At 36.7% G+C, this 7,951-nt stretch overlaps 1 pseudogene; it reads left to right on the top strand.

Moving 5' to 3' along the window:
- The first annotated feature begins 970 nt into the window (after nucleotides 1–970).
- On the top strand, nucleotides 971–4,510 carry LOC149164432 (putative pentatricopeptide repeat-containing protein At3g13770, mitochondrial pseudogene; annotated as a pseudogene).
- The last annotated feature ends 3,441 nt before the right edge of the window (nucleotides 4,511–7,951 follow it).

Genomic DNA, 7,951 nt, shown 5'->3' with positions numbered 1-7,951 from the left:
GATAGATAAACGCCTTCAGATAGCAAAAAACAGAGTGAAGGGTAGTATAAGCAAAATATTTTGTGTAAACGATGTCCCGTGCACTATTTATCATAGATTATCCTTCTAATATTCTCACCAGTGAAGGAAACAAGTTTTTCCAAGTCCCAAAAGTCAATAAAAACAACATATTATCAATACAACAATGCAAAGGTTTCTATCTTCCTATATTTTACATTACAATTGAGCATCAAGCGCTAGCACTTCCAAAGGAGCGTGATCAATTCTTCTTAAAATTCGCCACAACCAAAACAACACCATCAAGAACAGTAACAATATAAGTAAGAAAAATAAAATATCTAACCATATATATGCTATTATTCTCCACTGGTAATCCATAAGTGGTGACGTTTCAAGTGCTGATGCAGATTCAAGCAGCAAGCTAGCCAATGTTGTCAATTTGCTGTAAAAAATTTGGTAGACAAACTTTGAATCTTAAATTCACCAAACAATGAGCAGGATTAAATAGCTATAATTATCTCCATATAGTGCAGCTCACATGTCCACTATCAAAATTGAAGTAAATTGAAAATGCTGTCAAAACTTTTACCTCTTCCAAAACATAATTTAAAAACACATTGTGACATCTTGTCCATCTTTTACCTATCTAATGATAACCTAAAAATCACAGAACTTTGGTAATCTTCTTCTACAATGCCAAGATTCCAAATCATGATTCATACATATGGTCTATATAGACTCAAAGGTCATGCATGCTCATTAGTCTCCACCCTAGATTGATGAGCAACATGTCTGCTAAATAAAAGCATAGATAATCTACCATAAATTTAAAAATGAATGCATATTTAAAACATGGTAAATGCTTAGAATTTTCATTATATACCGAATATCAGTGCATTATGATATGAAATAAGGCAACATTTTTCATCCCTGTGGTGGAAAATAAGCTCGAGGGAAGCAGCTAAGAGCCATGGATTGTTTTATGATTGAGAATGTTGCTGTAATCAATGCTCGACTGGCTACAATGGCTGCTAAAGTGGCAACAATGAACATTGACCAATACACAGGCTGTGGTATTGCTTTGTAAAATGTAGAGCCTATGTCGCCTGGGTTTTTTATCAAATAAGCCGCTTGTCTCGTATATGTGATAAGCAGAGATGGGTAAACCAACACACAGAAAGCAAGCTGCAACAAACAACCCAAATTTCTCATTATGGTACTAAAACTTAAGGAGGATGAAGCATGCAGGTATGATGAAATACTAATAATTCTATCCTTGACATATAGCTTGGACCTGGATTGATTTCTTGTTGAAATGGCCCAAGTCTACAAACATGGCCTCGACACCTGGATCCAGTCAGAACAAAGCACTAATGTTAGTGTTTCTATTTGTATAGCTTTAACATAAATAATTGGGATGAAGTTATGAATTTTGTTTGAGAAAATCATTGGTATGGATTTATCAATTGAGTTAGAAAACAATTCCCAATATACTATATGATAAAATGAGACACGTATCATCATGCGAATAATCAATACCTGTTATACATAAGACTACACCTCCAAGCATCACCCATCCTTATTAGTGATATTCATGAAAGTAATAGTATATATAATATGGGTTGAATGCCTTGAATGCCTTGAATGCTCCTTGATAATATTTCACAATATCATACTGTCCTATCATGATGTTGGTCACGAACCAAGCAATCATTATCGGTGAGAACATGAAGCTAACTTTACTTGTACCGAGTACTTACACTCTAGATGAAACACCAATGTATTCAAAATGATTCTCTGAGTATGATGATGGTGTCCGAGCTGTTTTAAACAGGTGAAATTCTGATAAGATGAATGGCATTGAGTGCTTATTAGAATTTCACCTATTTAAAATAGCTCGGACACCATCATCATACTCAGAGAAGCATTTTGAATACATTGGTGTTTCATCTAGAGTGTAGGTACTAGGTGAATAAGCGGAGAGAGTTTGGTTATGCTCTCAAAGATTATCCCAAAGAAGAATAGGGAAGTAGCCATGATATAGGTGTTCTGAATTCTACATATTGCAGGTTTGTTCAGGTGGATCCTAATATTTATGTTCGTCGCTTGCTGGAGTGCAGAAATAGCAGAGCCCTAGAAAAGGGCAAGACGGTTCATGGCAATATGGTTAAAACCGGCTTTGAGCCAAGCATCTATTTGTGGAATTGTATGATTGACATGTATGTGAAGTGTGGGACAATTAAGTATGCATGCCAAGTGTTTGACACAATGCCTGAACGAGATGTCTGTTCATGGACTACGGTTCTTACAGGTTATGCAAAATGTGGGTATGTGGAGAATGCACGGTGTCTGTTTGACAAAATGCATGAACGTAGCATAGTTTCCTGGAATGCAATGATTGCGGCATATGCCCGATGTGGTGATCAGGTTGAAGCCATGGATTTATATGGCCAGAGGCAATGGATGGGCACGAAACCTGATGATTTCACCTTAGCCAGCGTTGTAAGTGCATGTGAAAGCATGGTCGATCTAGGATATGGGAGGAAATTCATGGACCAGTTGTTAAGCTTGGATTTGAGTCAAATGTATTTGTTGGGACTACTCTTGTTGATATGTATCCAAAATGTGGGAGAGTAGATGGTGCACACCAAATGTTTTATTTAATTCTGGGTCGAAATATTGTTTCTTGGACTGCCATGGTTGCAAGATATACCCAAAATGGGCAAGCGGATGAGGCCACAAGGTTTTTTAATCAAATTCACCAGACCTGTATGAAGCCAAATGAGTTGACATTTGTCAATGTCATCAATGTGTGTGCTATTCTCATTGATTTGAGGTTTGGCAGATAGGTCCACGCGTACATTATTAGAAGTGGATTCCAGTCCCAAGTTTCTGTGTGCAATGCTATTGTTACAATGTATGCCAAAACTCAAACCATAGAAGATGCACTATGTGTGTTAATAAAATGCAGGAAAAAGACTTAATCTCATGGAATGCAAGTATTGCAGGATATGCACATAATGGCCATTATTAGGAGGCCTTAAAGCTTAGTTTCCAAATGAAACAAATAAGCGTGAAACTGAATCAATTCACTTACGCAAGAATTCTCAGTGTAAGTTCCAGCTTACTTGCTTTTGAGGAAGGTAAACAACTTCACGACCACATTATCCAAACTGGTTTTGACACAAATATGTTTGTTGGAAGTGCTCTTGTATACATGTATGCTAAATCTGGCAGCCTACAATATTCCTGTCAAGTGTTAGACAAAATGCCTAAACAAGATGTGATCTCCTGCAATCCAATGATTGCAGGGTATGTGCAGCATGGGTATAGTGAAGAGGCTCTGACACTCTTTTGTCAAATGCAACACACTGGTTTGAAGCCAGATGAGGCAACTTTTGCTAGCATTGTTAGTGCGTGTGCCAACCTAGCAGTTCTTGAGCATGGAAGACACATCCATGCCCACATTTTCTGTATGGGGTTTGAGTCACCCATGTTTGTGGTCAATGCCCTGGTTACTATGTATGCCAAATGTGGAGGCATAAAAGATGCACGGAAAGTTTTCAAGAAGATGATTGAGCGTGATGTTGTCTCATGGAATGCAATGATTGTTGGTCATGCTCAGCATGGGGATGGGGTGGAAACCTTGAGACTTTTTGAGCAAATGCTACTGACAAGCATTAGGCAAGATGCCATAACCTTCCTTGGTGTTCTCTCTGCTTGCAGCCATACAGGTCTAGTAGATCGAGGACATTATTACTTTCATTCCATGAGGCATGAACATAACATCACACCAAGAATGGATCATCATGCCTGCATGATTGACCTTCTTGGTCGTGCTGGTCGTCTAGACAAGGCAGAAGATTTCATTAATAAGATGCCATTTGAACCTGATGTCAGTATCTGGGTGGCACTGCTCAGTGCTTGCAGAGTTCACGGCAATATAGAAATAGGAAAGCGTGTCGCACAATTGCTTTTCGAATTGGAGCCGCAAAATACTTCTGCATATGTTATGCTTTCAAATATCTATTCTGCAGCTGGCAGGTGGGATGATGCAGCCAAGGTTAGAAAAATGATGAAAGACAGAGACGCTAAAAGGAAGCCAGGGTTCAGCTGGATTGAGGTCAAGAATAGAGTACATGCATTCATGTCAGAAGATAGATCACACCCACAAATAGAGGAAGTTCATGCAATGTTGAATACATTGGTCGGGCCAATGGAGGAGGCAGGTTATGTAGCGAACACAAACTTTTTCCTCCATGATATGGAGGATGAACATAAGGAACATGTCCTCTACCATCACAGCGAGAAGCTAGCCATTGCATTAGGGCTTATGAGAACACCTTCTGGGGCCCCTATTCAAATAATAAAGAACCTTCATGTATGTGGTGACTGTCACAATGTTGTCAAGTTTATTTCAAAGATTGTTGGATGTGAAATTGTAACAAGGGACATTATACGTTTTCACCATTTTAGGAATGGAATGTGCTCTTGTCAGGATTATTGGTAATACAAGATGAAGTTTGAGCACTATGTTAGGAACATCACTTTCTAAAGGGAACAAAAGCATGGGCGAGAAGCAACATTACAAAACATATGTTTTTTCACAATTCTGCTTTTTATATGTTTAAGTGCTAATTCGGTCATTTATCATTATTGAGTTGCTCAGAAGGAGGGATGCAATCGATCTTTCTTGATCAGGAAACCAACTTGAACTTTTGAATGGAAGGGAACAAATGGCATGTTGATTAATGTCAAACATTGAGGAATCCCAACTTTGGAACAGCACGACATTGTTTATGTAAGCCCCCATCATTGTAAGTCAGGTTTATACTAATTTTATATTATTTCAGAATAAAGTTTTGATTTAATTTAATTATAATTTTAAGCTAGTAAAACATCAAGTACCCTAGAATGTTTCCCACTGCTAGACGGTTTTTTGTTGAAATTGCTTTACACACCCCAAAAATGCTTTGCAGCTAGGCCTTCCAATTGATATCATTTTTCTGCAATTCCAGATGTCAAGATTCTATTCTAGAGTGATGGAGATGCAGCATTACGTGTTGGTGGGAACATAAAATAGATAGAAAATATCAAAAAATTGAAAATAAATACTGTGCACAGGAGCTCCACAATATTTCAGAACTGTGAATAATGGATAACCTTGTGTGATCATGCCTCGCATGCATAAAAGGCGAAGAATAAGTTATTTAACCTAAATTTTAAAACCCTCCAACTCAGTATACTCTCATCATATAGAGGATCCTTTAATTTTTTTAAAGCAGAGGAATATCAATGCATGTATGGTATTTGCAACTTTGAATAAAAGGCATGGTTTGACCACTGGAAAAAACCTTGTGTTCTTTAAAATATTATTCGTACAACTTTTGTCTCCATGGACAAAAATAGTGCTTTCAACAAGTCAGCCAACCAGATACCCTTGCAAAGGAAAGAGGAGGTTCAAACATATCCATAAAGAGCCGATCTAATTTTCTCAACCAATCTCTCATGCAATCCAAATTGACATGATTTTCCAAGAAGACAAGGCTCCCAAGGAGTCAGTCATACAGCTTGTTAGACTTATTTATATACTAGATCTTTATTACACACCACCTTACATGTACTATTTTCCACAATAATAATTTGAAAGTTTTAAGGAGGGAGTCAAGATGGCTTTACAAATATGGCACTCCTTAGGCCTGACACCTGGTTAAATTAAAATACATACCCTTTAACGAAGAATATAAACAACACACAGATAAGGCACGCAGCAGCAATGGTGGGTACAACAACTCCCTGATCAAAAGCCCTTTTAATACCCACTGTCCTGGTGATGTGTTGATAGATCAAGTATGCAGAAACCGCTATGGAAATGACTATTCCAGCTTGGGTTCCTCTGCAAATCAACAACATCCCATAAACTACCATCCACATTTCCAAACACCAATTCAATCATTTGTTAAGGAAAACAACAACTTGCCTCAGGTTCATGGCTTGATAAGGAGCAATAATCACCAGTAACACAAATAAAAATGGCAGTTCCAATTCCCCTGTTCCCAACCAATTAAGTTTGTCAAACACTACAGTTCTGTCATGCAATTCAACTCAATATACTGTGCAGGAAAGAACGACCAAGTAAGTAAAATAGGATGGCATTTGAGTTCTTGTGACTCACCAGGAATGTAGTAAAATAGTCTAACAAGGAAGACCAAAAGGGCAGTCCACAAACCATAATCACCTGTGTAATAATATAGACAAACAAATCCAAATGTGGGGTGAAGTTTAAAATCTCAGTTCACTTCATTGGAATTTGTCTAATTTTGCAACTGGGAAGAACCTAGTCACCTGATCCAAGAAATGACATCTCCAAGTGCCTCTAGGGCCAACAGTGGAACGAGGAAAGATTTGTCAATGGCTGTGTGCTTTGATAACATCAAAACCCTGCAACACCATAATTGAATCATTTTTTGCCTCAACAACTACTTGAGTCCCAAAAATAAAAGTTGAATTATGACTCAAAAAAGCCTAATGCCTTTTTTAGAGTACTGACCTTTAGAAACAGGCAAAAGCAAAAGCGAATAAAACTTGAGACATTTGTGTATAAAGATGTAAAGCTGAAATAAAAATTAAATTATGAACTCCAAGAGAGCCTTTGAGGTATTCCATTTTCTGATAGGAATATATTGACAATTGGAAACAGCCAGAAAGAAAAAGCTAAAAAGCTCAACAGATTGCTGTAGTAGAAAAATCTAGTTAATTGAGGTTGCCTATCCCAAATTAGTTAGCATTCTGAAGGAGCCCCTTGTCTCAATAGTAGGCTTGAGAGAGATTGTCCTTAACAAAGTTATCCTTAGCAGAGTTTTGAACTTGAGAGAGATTGTCCTTAACAGAGTTATCCTCAGCAGAGTTTTGAGTTGATCTTTAGAGGGGGGGGATTGGATAGCTGGAAAACCAATCTGAGATGCTCTAAGAAATATTGTCATTAACAAATTTATCGTTGGCAGAGATTTGAGCTGATCTTTAAAGAGGGGATTGTATCGCTGTAAAACCAATCCAGGACGCTCTAAGAAAGTCTTATCTAATCATTGTCTTACACAAATTCTGCACAAAAAGAAAGATGACCGAGAAAGCAATCATACTCACTTAACCGATCAACCATTAAGTTAGTAGGAGACATCACTTCATTGACAATACCACTCTATTATCCATATCATGTTGTTAGTAAGAAACACCACTTCATTATAGCTAACTTTAAACTGTATCCTATCTCAGTAAAAACTAATAATAATTATTTGTTTTTCAAAATTAAACATTACATAATTACATTGTTCAATAAGTCAATAAGCTTTTTATATTGTAAAGTCCTACCTCAGTAAAAACTAATAATAATCCAATTACTATAAGAAAATAGATCCTTATAGCATAAACAAATTATCTTTATACTAATTCAATATTTAATTTCACCATAATATTATATTTAAACTTAATATATGTTCTTTCTCAATAAAGAAAGAAAAAATTACTTGTTTTATATGGAAAATCATTTAGAATTGAAGTCACAGAGGCTTAGAAACAAAAATGGGACATTGCCTAAAACAACCTGCATATCTTGACAATTGTGAGTTATATAATCCATGGTATTATCTTGTTTTAAGAAGACAGAAGGCTCAGAAACAAAAATGGGATATTGCCTTAAAATAGCTTGCATATCTCGACTTATTGCGAGTTATATAATCTGTGGCATTATCTTGTTTTAAGAAGACAGAAGGTGTACTGGAGCAACAATATCATATAATGGATTGAGAATAGAATGTGTTGTAGTCGGATCGAATAGCGGATTGAAAATATCAAAATTAGCGGAATGACAGTAGATTCTGTATCCAGTAACAAATTTGGCATCAAAATAGAAAGGATGCCAGATTAAGCGACATAAAAAAAATTGACAGAAAAC

The sequence above is a fragment of the Pinus tabuliformis genome, chromosome 5_1 (assembly GCF_031772625.1).
Source record: "Pinus tabuliformis cultivar Carrire ecotype Pingquan chromosome 5_1, CPIR1, whole genome shotgun sequence".
In the NCBI taxonomy this organism is placed as follows: Eukaryota; Viridiplantae; Streptophyta; class Pinopsida; order Pinales; family Pinaceae; genus Pinus; species Pinus tabuliformis.
This window is presented reverse-complemented; position numbering and strand designations above follow the sequence as displayed.